A 13,700-nucleotide genomic window follows, 5' to 3' on the forward strand; every position below is an offset into this window, starting at 1 on the left:
ATTGATCTGGTACAGGTACTCCTGTACTGGTACTCCCTGTATATAGCTGCACATTGATCTGGTACAGGTACTCCTGTACTGGTACTCCCTGTATATAGCTGCACATTGATCTGGTACAGGTACTCCTGTACTGGTACTCCTGTATTTAGCTCCATTCTTGTGTATTTGATTTTATCCCACTTGTTACTATTTTATAAACTACATTGTTGGTTAAGGGCTCGTAATCAAGCATTTCACGGTAAAGTCACCAGTTGTATTCGGTGCATGTGACAAATAACATTTAATTTAATATGATTTCCTACTGTTTACACACACACACACTATTGAATGCAGAACCATTATTTCTCAGAAATATAACTATTGATTAATGGATGTGTTTTTCATAGAATCAGCACATGAAATATCATTGTGATCACTAGTCACACCTCTGTGTGATCCTCCAGGAGCAGTAATATAATACCAGATAGTGTATTAGGGGGTAAGTGTTGTTTTAAAGCTACTGTGTGATGGCAGTTACCGTTTGTCCCTTCATCTTCAGAGTGCAAACAAGGTGACCAACACTACGAGTATGCCCACAGGTTGTTTTTTTTGCACGTGTGTGTGTGTGTGTGTGTGTGTGTGTGTGTGTGAGAAATCAAATCCAATCCAATTTTTTATTTGTCACACACAGTTTATAAAAGGCAGATATAAAAGGTTCAGCGAAATGTGTGTGTGTATGGCATGTCTCTGGGGCGCTGATGACTCAAGGGTATTGTGGGTTTGAATTGGCTGTGCTGGGTGTGTTCAAAGGCTCGACTTGTAACCGGCAACTATTCTGCCTATTGTCCAGGGAACTGAGTAGGCCACCAGGAGCTTAGAGGCCCAGTGTCTTCTGGGTAGAAGCCTTTGATCTCGGAAGTGCCGACCGCTGGATGTTCCCCTAAAACATGTTTTGAATGTCATGATGTATTCTGTTTTTCCCCAATGCTTTATTCATGTTCAGTACAGATGAAGTATTTTGCCTTGACAACCATTGACACTGAGAGGATAGACAAATAACATGGTCTTTCTACTATAGCAGGATTAGTGTGATCACTTCATTTCCTGTGAATATGCGAATATGCCTGTGAATATGCCATTTTTCTCAAATTTGAATTTCCTAGCACAGATCATACATTTTGCTTTGAAACATTTGTTAATACAGAAATATTAAACACAGAAGCCATCATTAACAAGGTTTTCTATCATAGTAGGGCATATTTCAGTAGGGCATCACTTCCTGTTTATGAATTCATTTCCTGTTCTTTAATACAGACACATAAAACAAGCCAGTGAATGTTTACTCTATATGTTGTGGCATACAAACCTAAATCCTTGACACAGCAAATCAATGAGAGCATGGCTATCCAGCAATACAATGAGGAACCTAAAGGCCCACAATAGATTTCTTAGAGTTATGAAAGCAGCAGGCAGGCCGCCTCATGCAATATTTCTCTGCCTTTAAACAAAAACTATTTTTCACAGCGGAGCTACAGACAGCAGACTCCGGGGAGATTGGGTTACTGGCGTGAAATTACTCGGAGACAGAGATGAGTCTCTGTGTCTCTCACACACACACAGAGGGTGATGTAGCCAGAACATGAGGTCTGGCACCCAATCAACAAATATGTATGTGCCTGGCATTCCCAAGTTTCTTTGTTACTCTCAATGACAAGACAGAAAATGAAAGTAACGCATAATGAAATGCAATTTTCGGCCTCTGCAGAGGACATTCAACTTTAATTAGCAATGATGGTCACCTTTTCACTCTGTCACCTCAAGAGTGAACTGTCTGAGACTACCTGAAATGTAATTACACTTGACAGCTAGCTTCTTATGATGGAACTTTCACCCTACTTCCAGCACCCTGGCCTGGAGGATAACGTGGGCTCAAAATACCGGTTGACCTTCACCATCAGAGATGTCTCCATCATACCAGATAAACATTTGAAAACAACAACCCCAAAAATGTTGCAGCCCAAGAAATTTTTCGAATTAAAGAATGTGAGGTTAGTTACCAAAAACGATTTAAAAAACCCGCAAATAATACAGAATTCTACAGTCTAAAAATAACATTGTAAAGGTTTTGATAATAAACCTCGGTCACACTTTTCCACAGATTCTATCAACCCCAGGTCTGCCATGGCCCGATGTCATTACAGATCTCAGTCTACACTCAATGACATCTCCCTCCAGAGGGCATGGTTCCTCGGTCTATTTCTAATGACTTGGGGCCTTGTTACTGGGTGTTGTACATGACAATCGACTGGCACGGCTCCAGATAGATCTACTACTCATTGCCATGTCACAAAGAGGGACTCTTTGGTATTCCAAGCACACTCTTCCCTGCCTGAGGAGGGACCTGCTAGCCTGCCGCTTCTCTGTGTGTATCTCTGGGGGGAAAGTGAGACGTGAGCGAGAGGCGGCGACGCAACACTTTGGCAGTCTGCTCGTGTCACTAGCTAGCATCTTTGACGTCGAGACAGAGACAGAGAGAGAGAGAGAAAGAGAGAGAGAGAGATGTGCTTAATTCCATAATACAATTTCAATGCCCAAGGTGAAATGGCTGGCTGATGGAGGGAGAGAGACAGTCATGTTGTGGGTTGAATACAAGAGGTCTCTGCACTGCAGTCTAGGATGTGTATGGTACTGTGTGTGTGTGCATGCGTACATGTGTCTGTGTGACATCATTCCTTCAGCCATGTAAAATATTTCTCAGCCGCTCTTCTCACCTCTCACAGCTCAGACACGGACAGATGGTTGTGTTTACCTGCCTGGTGTGACACTGTTGTCCGTCAGTTCTCCTAGAGCTTCTTCATAATGCTTTGAAATAGGTGATGGATTATACAGCTGTGCTAGCTGGATGACAGCGATGTGTAATGCTACATCTATTCCGTTCTGACCACAGCTATGCTAGATGGATGACAGCGATATGTAATGCTACATCTATTCCGTTCTGACCACAGCTGTGCTAGATGGATGACAGCGATATGCAATGCTACATCTATTCCGTTCTGACCACAGCTGTGCTAGATGGATGACAGCGATATGTAATGCTACATCTATTCCGTTCTGACCACAGCTGTGCTAGATGGGTGACAGCGATATGTAATGCTACATCTATTCCGTTCTGACCACAGCTGTGCTAGATGGGTGACAGCGATATGTAATGCTGCATCTATTCCGTTCTGACCACAGCTGTGCTAGATGGATGACAGCGATATGTAATGCTACATCTATTCCGTTCTGACCACAGCTATGCTAGATGGATGACAGCGATATGTAATGCTACATCTATTCCGTTCTGACCACAGCTGTGCTAGATGGATGACAGCGATATGTAATGCTACATCTATTCCGTTCTGACCACAGCTGTGCTAGATGGATGACAGCGATATGTAATGCTACATCTATTCCGTTCTGACCACAGCTGTGCTAGATGGATGACAGCGATATGCAATGCTACATCTATTCCGTTCTGACCACAGCTGTGCTAGATGGATGACAGCGATATGTAATGCTACATCTATTCCGTTCTGACCACAGCTGTGCTAGATGGATGACAGCGATATGTAATGCTACATCTATTCCGTTCTGACCACAGCTGTGCTAGATGGATGACAGCGATATGCAATGCTACATCTATTCCGTTCTGACCACAGCTGTGCTAGATGGATGACAGCGATATGCAATGCTACATCTATTCCGTTCTGACCACAGCTGAGTATCCATGGCGACCTCCATTGTTACAAGTGGGCTAGATTGTGTCACACCCTTTGACCTCCCACATTTGATCCATTTTGAATTTGAAAAAAGCATGACATTACACCACTGAATTAAGGCAACATTGAACTGACATTTCCATAAAACACAGACACCATCCAAAAGACCAACCATCTTTTGAACAGCTGTTCCATTCTTTGATTTCGGTTTTTGACCTTATACAAGGTAAAAACATCAGGATCCATATATGTTGACCCAGATAAAACCATTTACTATCAATCTGGATCAAAGAGAGAATATTATATGTCTAAAGAATCCATCACTAATAGTGGTCCATTGGTTGGTAGATGGACAATCATTGTATATCATATAGTTCATGTCTGCATAATAAGTTGGTATACAACTAACAGCTTTGTCATTCCTATGTTTGCAGGGTTTGTAGAGCTTGCTCAGAGCCTGCTCCTGCACTGCAACTAAAAGTATCAGCAGTAACATAACTTATGGCACAACACCAGACGGGAGTTCCCCTTCCTTCCTGTTTCCCTTCATCTTTGCGATGTTTGATCACACAATGGAAAATGTATCCAAAGGTACAAAAGCACAAAAGCCTTTGATGTGCTTTGAGGTGATGGTTGCCATTGTTGTTGTAACTCATTATGTTACCAGTTAGTTTACCTGAGACCTCACCCTACCAGTTAGTTTACCTGAGACCTCACACTACCAGTTAGTTTACCTGAGACCTCACGCTACCAGTTAGTTTACCTGAGACCTCACCCTATCAGTCAGTTTACCTGAGACCTCACCCTACCAGTGAGTTTACCTGAGACCTCACCCTACCAGTTAGTTTACCTGAGACCTCACCCTACCAGTTAGTTTACCTGAGACCTCACCCTACCAGTGAGTTTACCTGAGACCTCACCCTACCAATGAGTTTACCTGAGACCTCACCCTACCAGTGAGTTTACCTGAGACCTCACCCTACCAGTGAGTTTACCTGAGACCTCACACTACCAGTTAGTTTACCTGAGACCTCACCCTACCAGTGAGTTTACCTGAGACCTCACCCTATCAGTTAGTTTACCTGAGACCTCACCCTACCAGTTAGTTTACCTGAGACCTCACCCTACCAGTTAGTTTACCTGAGACCTCACCCTACCAGTTAGTTTACCTGAGACCTCACGCTACCAGTTAGTTTACCCGAGATAATTTACTCTGTTTTGCATGGTTGGATATTCAGTTTAGGAGGTGACTTAAGTCAATTCATGGACTGTTGTATTGGATGATTGTTGCTGAGTGAACTATCCTGGTTAAATCCAAAAGTAAAATAATTAGATGGTGATGATGATGATGATGGTGGTGATTCACCACCAGTTAGTTTACGAAATAATTAAACATTTTATAGTTTGTGAAATTTCATCTAATGTGCGATTGCTTTGACTATCGTCATGCGTTCATTTTGCTACAGTGCGTCAATTCATCTGATTATCAGCTGCTGTCAAACATGTAAGTGTGAAAAGGCATATGAATTCTACTAGATAAAACGCCAAAGTAAGTATTCAGTTTATGTAGTACGTTAGTATGGGTATTCAGATCCGGCCAGTCACTCTCTGAGTCTATGGTATGGTTGTGCACAGGTAGCTCTTCTGTTGGACATGTTGACACAGCACTGAGACCACAAAACCATCCTTCTTAGATCCTTAAATCCCCTCCAGACATGTATAAAGGAGCACAATGCCATGAATAAAACAAACCTGGTGATAAAAAGGCGATGAGGCATTCATTGCGTTGAGTTAACTTAATTGTGGTGGCAAGACAAAACCAAGCCTTATTGTGAAACGCTTTGCAGGTAGGTAGGATACACATGCAAGAGGGCAATAAAATGAAAACCTCTGAGAGACAGAGAGGAAGAAATAGCAGAGAGAGAGGAAGAAATAGCCGAGAGAGAGGAAGAAATAGCAGAGAGAGAGAGAGAGAAAGAAAGAGCAGAGAGAGAGAGAGAGAGAGAGAAAAAGAACGATCAGAGAGAGAGGGAGAAATAGCAGAGAGAGAGAGAGAGAGAGGAAGAAATAGCAGAGAGAGAGAGAGAGAGGAAGAAATAGCAGAGAGAGAGAGAAAGGGAGAGGAAGAAATAGCAGAGAGAGAGAGAGAGAGAGAGAGAGAGGAAGAGAGAGGGAGAAATAGCAGAGAGAGAGAGAGAGAGAGAGAGAGAAAGAAATAGCAGAGAGAGAGAGAGATAGAGAAAGAAATAGCAGAGAGAGAGAGAGAGAGAGAGGAAGAGAGAGGGAGAAATAGAGAGGGAGAAATAGCAGAGAGAGAGAGAGAGAGAGAGAGAGAGGAAGAAATAGCAGAGAGAGAGGAAGAGAGAGGGAGAAATAGCAGAGAGAGAGAGAGAGGAAGAGAGAGGGAGAAATAGCAGAGTGAGAGAGAAAGGGAGAGAGAGAGGAAGAAATAGCAGAGAGAGAGAGAGAGAGAGAGAGAGGAAGAAATAGCAGAGAGAGAGAGAGAGAGAGAGAGAGAGGAAGAAATAGCAGAGAGAGAGAGAGAGAGAGGAAGAAATAGCAGAGAGAGAGAGAAAGGGAGAGGAAGACAGTTTAGTATAGTCTATTCACTCATACAAAGCCTGACATAGATCTTTCTTATCAGGGTGAAAGTCAAACACTATTTGAACAAACCTGCCTGCGGTTGTGTTTGGTTCTATTGTTTCTTCTATTCTACTGACCTGTTGAAAGCAGTGTGTGTTTACCATAAAACAAAACAATAGTGTGCAATGTTGTCATGGACACCACTTACTGGTTTGGATGGACACCACTTACTGGTTTGGATGGACACCACTTACTGGTTTGGAGATATATAGGTCAACTTGAAGCAACAGCTAGTTGTTCAAGATGTCAGAGAACATAACATCACTAGTTCTATTTACTAGTTAGTTTTGATTGTCATTCAGTGATCTGCTAATAAATAAATAATAACTTTATAGCCTAACGAAGGTCAGTATACTTTTGTTTTGTTACTAACTAAACTGCAGTGACATCCACAAATAGCACTGGGTAACTGGTCTTAACAGATAAAAGGTGGGAATACAGGATACAGTTACAGGGCATGTGGCTTCTAGGAGTACAACAACGATACTAACATATCCACAGATACCTAAACTCTCAGGGTATATTTCAGATTCGTTTTTAATCCAGTTTCAGATCAATATCTGTGTCCTCATTTAGTCTTTTGTCTGTCATGGAAGAATCAATAGGCCTGGGAAATAGCCCAGGGTTTTGGGAGCTCTGGGCAAAGCTGTCCCCAGTCCTGCTTCCAAACTGTGACACCACACATTATGCAGGGATGTGCAAGACAGTACACTAGCTAACCTTGGTGTACTATCAATACTGTGTGTCAATAGGTGTTACAGTATGGCTCTAGTCTAGATAATAATACTGTAATATTATGGAACACCTTTAGAAGATCTCTGTTACTACAGAGTTTTTACATTTACAGCTGGTACCTCTCAGCCATATGATAGGCCTACACCTGTCAGATGCCATGGTTGCATTATTTATGGAAGGGTTTGGATACATAGATCTCTCTCTCTCTCTCTCTCTCTCTCTCTCTCTCTCTCTCTCTCTCAGCATAAGCACTCAAAAAAAAAAACTAATCACAAGTACAGGGATTGAACCTGCAACCTTGGCATTGATGGTACCACACTCTGACCAACTGAGCTAACCAGCCCAACTTGCCAGAAAAGACAGCTGTTACGGGTCATGATGGCTCAGCAACTGCTAGCGAGTAAGTTACCAAATAAGAGGATCCCGTGGCCAGGGTGGAAGCTTCTACAATACTCCTTGTGGCCACTTCTAACAGCTGGGGAATTAGCTCAAATGGTAGAGCGCTCGCTTAGCATGCGAGAGGTAGCGGGATCGATGCCCGTATTCTCCAAGGTACATTATTTTGTCACACACATTCTCCATTCCCTCATACACTGCACCCTGGACAAAAGATCCCTCATTCACACAAACAGATGAACATCTGTGGCGTGAGATCAGCCGTGTGTCTCAGTGTGTGTGTTGATATCACACAAACAGATGATCAGCCGTGTGTCTCAGTGTGTGTGTTGATATCACACAAACAGATGATCAGCCGTGTGTCTCAGTGTGTGTGTTGATATCACACAAACAGATGATCAGCCGTGTGTCTCAGTGGGTGTGTTGATATCACACAAACAGATGATCAGCCGTGTGTCTCAGTGTGTGTGTTGATATCACACAAACAGATGATCAGCCGTGTGTCTCAGTGTGTGTGTTGATATCACACAAACAGATGATCAGCCGTGTGTCTCAGTGTGTGTGTTGATATCACACAAACAGGGAAGCAGATATTTGTGTTTGTGGCAGATGTGTCGAGGCCGTCAACTGTAAACAGAGAACGTATCGGGTGTCCTTGCATGCCTGAGATGACGGGTAGATCCCCCCTGCACCAATCTGGGTAAGAGGTCCCACTGCACCCAGTAGTGTAGTGGTGCCCGGAAAAGTGAGTTTACTCTAATTTTGCCCCAAAATATCAAAACGCCCACCGGTGAAGGAAAGGCGCCCCGTGTGAAAAATGATATGAAAAACAGTGACATACACTCTGAATGACCTAAAAATTATGAATCCCATATTGGTCTTTCACAGGCAGACCAATCTAAGCTGTACTGTGCAAGTAGGCTAATAGTAGTCCTACTATTGAAACAGATAAATGAGGCTGTTAACGGAGTCAGAAATTCACAGGTTTCAGATTTTGCAAATTTTTTCCCATGTTTTCACTGTCAATCTCACTTTTTTTATATAGAAAAACAGCCAAATTGGATGTTCTAAGTCCACAATGCTTAAACCACATCAGGAGAAGACTTTTGAAGACTGGGAAAAATCGAACACGTTTTGATTTTGGATTGTAGATTCAACTGTACAAACACCTACCACTGTTATTTGGTTAGCAGTGTGCACATGAGAGGGAGTGGCCACTAGATTGATGAAAATAATCATTATATATTTTTTCCAGGTGGGCATAGGCTACTTATAAAGACTTCTTCATATGCGTTATCCTGTTCTAAGGGTTTTCTTTCAACTTAATTTCATTGTCTAGCAGTCAAAGGCATTTCCCTAGCCACATTAGCAACCCATGAAAGTTGTTGCTTCTTTAAATCTCCCCTCTTTCAAAATGTTGAACTGATATTTCCATCTCTGTCCATGAAACAGCTTGCATGTGCAGTGCACATTTTAGAATGGTGTATTCCCGCAAATTGCAAATTGGAACGTTTGCGTGTAGGCCTACCACCATGTGCACATTGCTACACTTAAAACGTGAAGAAATATTGGTTTATCAACATTTTAAGCTAAACATTCTGATCTGTTCCATCAGCCTTATTACTTTATACGGCGTATACCTCCACTATACAACTTTGATAAGCATCGTGGGGATTAAGAAGTGAGTATACGCAATGACCACAAAAAAATGAAGTGGGTATACAGCATATACCCTCCACTACACCACTGACGGCACCGATCTGGGTAACAGGTCCCAATGCTTCCTATGCCCATTACCTCTCCTTGGGCTGGTCAACGCAAAACCTGGCAGTGTATTAGGCATTACATTACACTTCATTCCCTCTCCTTGCAGGAAACCCAGCATACAATTAAGAATGGATTAATCCATGATCAATGAGCTCCTATTTTTATCTGTGTTACATAATTGTTGAATATTGCATTATAATAAAAGTTGTAAGGACCAAAAACCAAATGTAGTTGTTGTAGGCCTATAGGCTGTTAATGCAGACAGACACTCACACCAATGACTGTCCCTTTGTGTTGTTGACTTGGCTGACATTGGAATGTTTAGCATGGTGTCAGTGCAGTTGTCAGAATGATTAATCCCTTCATTTTGTGGGGCCACCGCAGTAAGCAGCTCTCCACAGCCTTTCCCAGCTGATCCGGGATGTCATCACACATGGGTGCATGCTGCCTGGATACAAATGTGTCACATAAACATACAAATGCACGCACACAAATACGTATGCACACACACACACACAGGAATAAGAAGGGCATAGAAAGCAGTGGGACCGCTTACCTCTTACCCAGATGACCTTTTACCTCTTACCCAGATTACCTTTTACCTCTTACCCAGATTACCTTTTACCCAGATGACCTCTTACCCAGATTACCTTTTACCCAGATTACCTCTTACCCAGATTACCTCTTACCCAGATTACCTCTTACCCAGATTACCTTTTATCCAGATTACCTTTTATCCAGATGACCTTTTACCCAGATTACCTTTTACCTTTTACCCAGATGACCTCTTACCCAGATGACCTCTTACCCAGATGACCTCTTACCCAGATGACCTTTTACCTTTTACCCAGATGACCTTTTACCCAGATTACAAGATTACCTTTTACCTCTTACCCAGATTACCTTTTACCTCTTACCCAGATTACCTTTTACCTCTTGTCTCAGCCTCCAGTATTTATGCTGCAGTAGTTTATGTGTCGGGGGGCTAGGGTCAGTTTGTTATATCTGGAGTACTTCTCCTGTCCTATTCGGTGTCCTGTGTGAATCTACGTTGGCGTTCTCTAATTCTCTCCTTCTCTCTTTCTTTCTCTCTCTCGGAGGACCTGAGCCCTAGGACCATGCCCCAGGACTACCTGACATGATGACTCCTTGCTGTCCCCAGTCCACCTGGCCATGCTGCTGCTCCAGTTTCAACTGGCCTGGGCCCTAGGACCATGTCCCAGGACTACCTGACATGATGACTCCTTGCTGTCCCCAGTCCACCTGGCCATGCTGCTGCTCCAGTTTCAACTGGCCTGGGCCCTAGGACCATGTCCCAGGACTACCTGACATGATGACTCCTTGCTGTCCCCAGTCCACCTGGCCATGCTGCTGCTCCAGTTTCAACTGTTCTGCCTTACTATTATTCGACCATGCTGGTCATTTATGAACATTTGAACATCTTGGCCATGTTCTGTTATAATCTCCACCCGGCACAGCCAGAAGAGGACTGGCCACCCCACATATGCTCTCTCTAATTCTCTCTTTCTTTCTCTCTCTCGGAGGACCTGAGCCCTAGGACCGTGCCCCAGGACTACCTGACATGATGACTCCTTGCTGTCCCCAGTCCACCTGACTGTGCTGCTGCTCCAGTTTCAACTGTTCTGCCTTATTATTATTCGATCATGCTGGTCATTTATGAACATTTGAACATCTTGGCCATGTTCTGTTATAATCTCTACCCGGCACAGCCAGAAGAGGACTGGCCACCCCACATAGCCTGGTTCCTCTCTAGGTTTCTTCCTAGGTTTTGGCCTTTCTAGGGAGTTTTTCCTAGCCACCGTGCTTTTACACCTGCATTGCTTGCTGTTTGGGGTTTTAGGCTGGGTTTCTGTACAGCACTTTGAGATATCAGCTGATGTACGAAGGGCTATATAAATAAATTTGATTTGATTTGATTACATTTTACCTCTTACCCAGATTACCTTTTACCTCTTATCCAGATAGCATCTTACCCCTTACCCAGATCACATTTGACCTCTTGACCAGATCACCTTTTACCTCTTACCAATGTAACAGTATAATTTTTGACCGTCCCCTCGCCCATACCCGGGCGCAAACCAGGGACCCTCTGCACACATCAACAACTGACACCCACGAAGCATCGTTACCCATCGCTCCACAAAAGCCGCGGCTCTTGCAGAGCAAGGGGAACTACTACTTCAAGGTCTCAGAGCAAGTGACGTCACCGATTGAAACGCTATTTAGCGCGCACCGCTAACTAAGCTAGCCGTTTCACCATGATTACCTTTTACCCAGATTGCCTCCTGCCTCTTACCCAGATTGCCTCCTGTCTCTTACCCAGATTGCCTCCTGCCTCTTACCCAGATTGCCTCCTGCCTCCTGCCTCTTACCCAGATTGCCTCCTGCCTCTTACCTTTAACCCAAATTACCTATTACCACATACCTGTTACCCTAATTGGTGCAGGGGGAATTTAGCCGGCATCTCGGGCATGCGAGGACACCCGAGACACTATCTTTTTCGAGTTGGCGCCCTCGACACAGCTACCACAACCCCCCCCCCCCCCCCCACACACACAACAGCCAACCATATGCCTGCAGGGCAAGGTGGGAGTTCTCCTCTGTACACCCTGTTTCATTTGTAGGCTATTATTTTTTTCTATACACTTCTGGGTGTCCACTGTCTATCAACGTGCACAGGCCTAGACCATGATAATGACGATGATGACGTGCACTAACTGTGCTCCATATAACTTGGGTATTTTCAGTGTCGTTTCAGCCCGTGTAGTTTCAAGAGCATTTTGATGTAGCACTCTGTCAGAAATATCTTAAAGTTTAGGCTATGGGGCTCGTACCTGGGATGGTTGCTACTGAAGCAGCACACGTTTTTTTCGACAGTTAAGAACACATTTTTATTTACAATGATGGCTTACACCGGCCAAACCAGGCGGACACTGGGCGCCGCCCTATGGGACTTCCAATCACGGCCAGTTGTGATACAGCCTAGATTCGAACCAGGGTTTCTGTTGTGACACCTCAAGCACTTAGATGCAGGGCCTTAGACCACTGCACCACTCGGCGCAGCAAGTGATGAAGACCCTTTTCCGATCGATACAAAGTGAAAACGGTCTCGTCTATGTTAGGGAGGAAAATCATAAACCTTTAAAGTCATAGGGTCTAATTCAGATTGTTCCCCAATATATAATTTACTTTATTCACACCACAGCAATGGCGATAGAAAATACAGGTAATGTTGCTACCTTACATTTCCTCAACTTTAACCTATAAAACACATGAACCAATTAAGGATAGCTATAGTTACCAGCCAGGTCAACCGTGATACAATCAGGTATTCGATGTGGAAACTGGTCACTAGGGTCAACCGTGAGCCCCATTACCTTCAAGTAGGTTTGATTGTCACATGTAATTTATCTGCCAACCCCTATTCTTCAAATCACTGTCTTGGTAAGCATAGGAAAAATTGCTTTGCCTACCGGCACGAGCTGCATGAATCTTTTCCAATGTCCAGCGTGAACAATGTCCATTGTCAACAAAGTCTATATTTTCATTCATTTTCACCCATGAAACCTTGAAATAGGCCTACTGCACAGCCTACCTTAAAAATAGACAATTGCAAATTGACTCAACATAGAAAAAATATGAAAACTGATTTAATAGGACTTCCATATTCCTCTGGCAACGAGAAAAGAGCAAAGCCATGACCTTTGTGATTTTGCCACCCCCCCATATCTTATACTGTATATGGGTCATTATCCAAAGAGATACAGGCTTTTTGTCTCTGGTAGCATAGATTAACTCTATGTAATGGAATGCAATGTTTCAAAATATCTGAAAAATACATCACTAAGATATGTTGTTGCATTGGGTAACCATCCATTAACACTGATGAAAGCATTCCGTTGAATGCCAGCTGCATTAATGACAAGGATGCTGTCCGTAATTGAACAGGGTGGAAGTTCGCTGAATCCCGTATACCTGTAAAGACAAGCCGCCCAGTTGTATTCTGCCAGCTAGCGATTCTGCCATATTCCAAAGTCAACATTCCATTTGCTTACAAATCTAGATTGCGTCCCAAAAGGCAGCCTATTCTCTATAGGCCTTGGGCAAAAGTAGTGCACTATATAGGGAACAGAGTGCCATTTGGGGCACAGACATTGAGAGGGAATGTTCCAATCATGCCCTGACACTGAAGACAATCAGTGTTCCCCTCTGTACATCAAAGCCTTGAAGAGCCCTGTGTTGGCTTGTGCGCTCCAACGTAGGCAGGCACGTGTAACAATTTCCATAACCTGACAAGACTGTAGGCCTCATTAGGCTCTCATCAAGACACGTTTCAGATTTCATCTTTGATAACCATATCAGCAATAAACTTTTCCAGAGCAAATCATGAAAACATGA

At 43.4% G+C, this 13,700-nt stretch overlaps 1 non-coding gene across 1 annotated transcript; it reads left to right on the top strand.

The window, feature by feature from the left end:
- The first annotated feature begins 7,595 nt into the window (after positions 1-7,595).
- Positions 7,596-7,668, top strand: trnaa-agc (transfer RNA alanine (anticodon AGC)). The gene has a single exon. It is a non-coding gene; the product is annotated as a tRNA-Ala (tRNA).
- Positions 7,669-13,700: the final 6,032 nt, after the last annotated feature.

The sequence above is a fragment of the Oncorhynchus nerka genome, linkage group LG4 (genome assembly GCF_034236695.1).
Source record: "Oncorhynchus nerka isolate Pitt River linkage group LG4, Oner_Uvic_2.0, whole genome shotgun sequence".
Lineage (NCBI taxonomy): Eukaryota > Metazoa > Chordata > Actinopteri > Salmoniformes > Salmonidae > Oncorhynchus > Oncorhynchus nerka.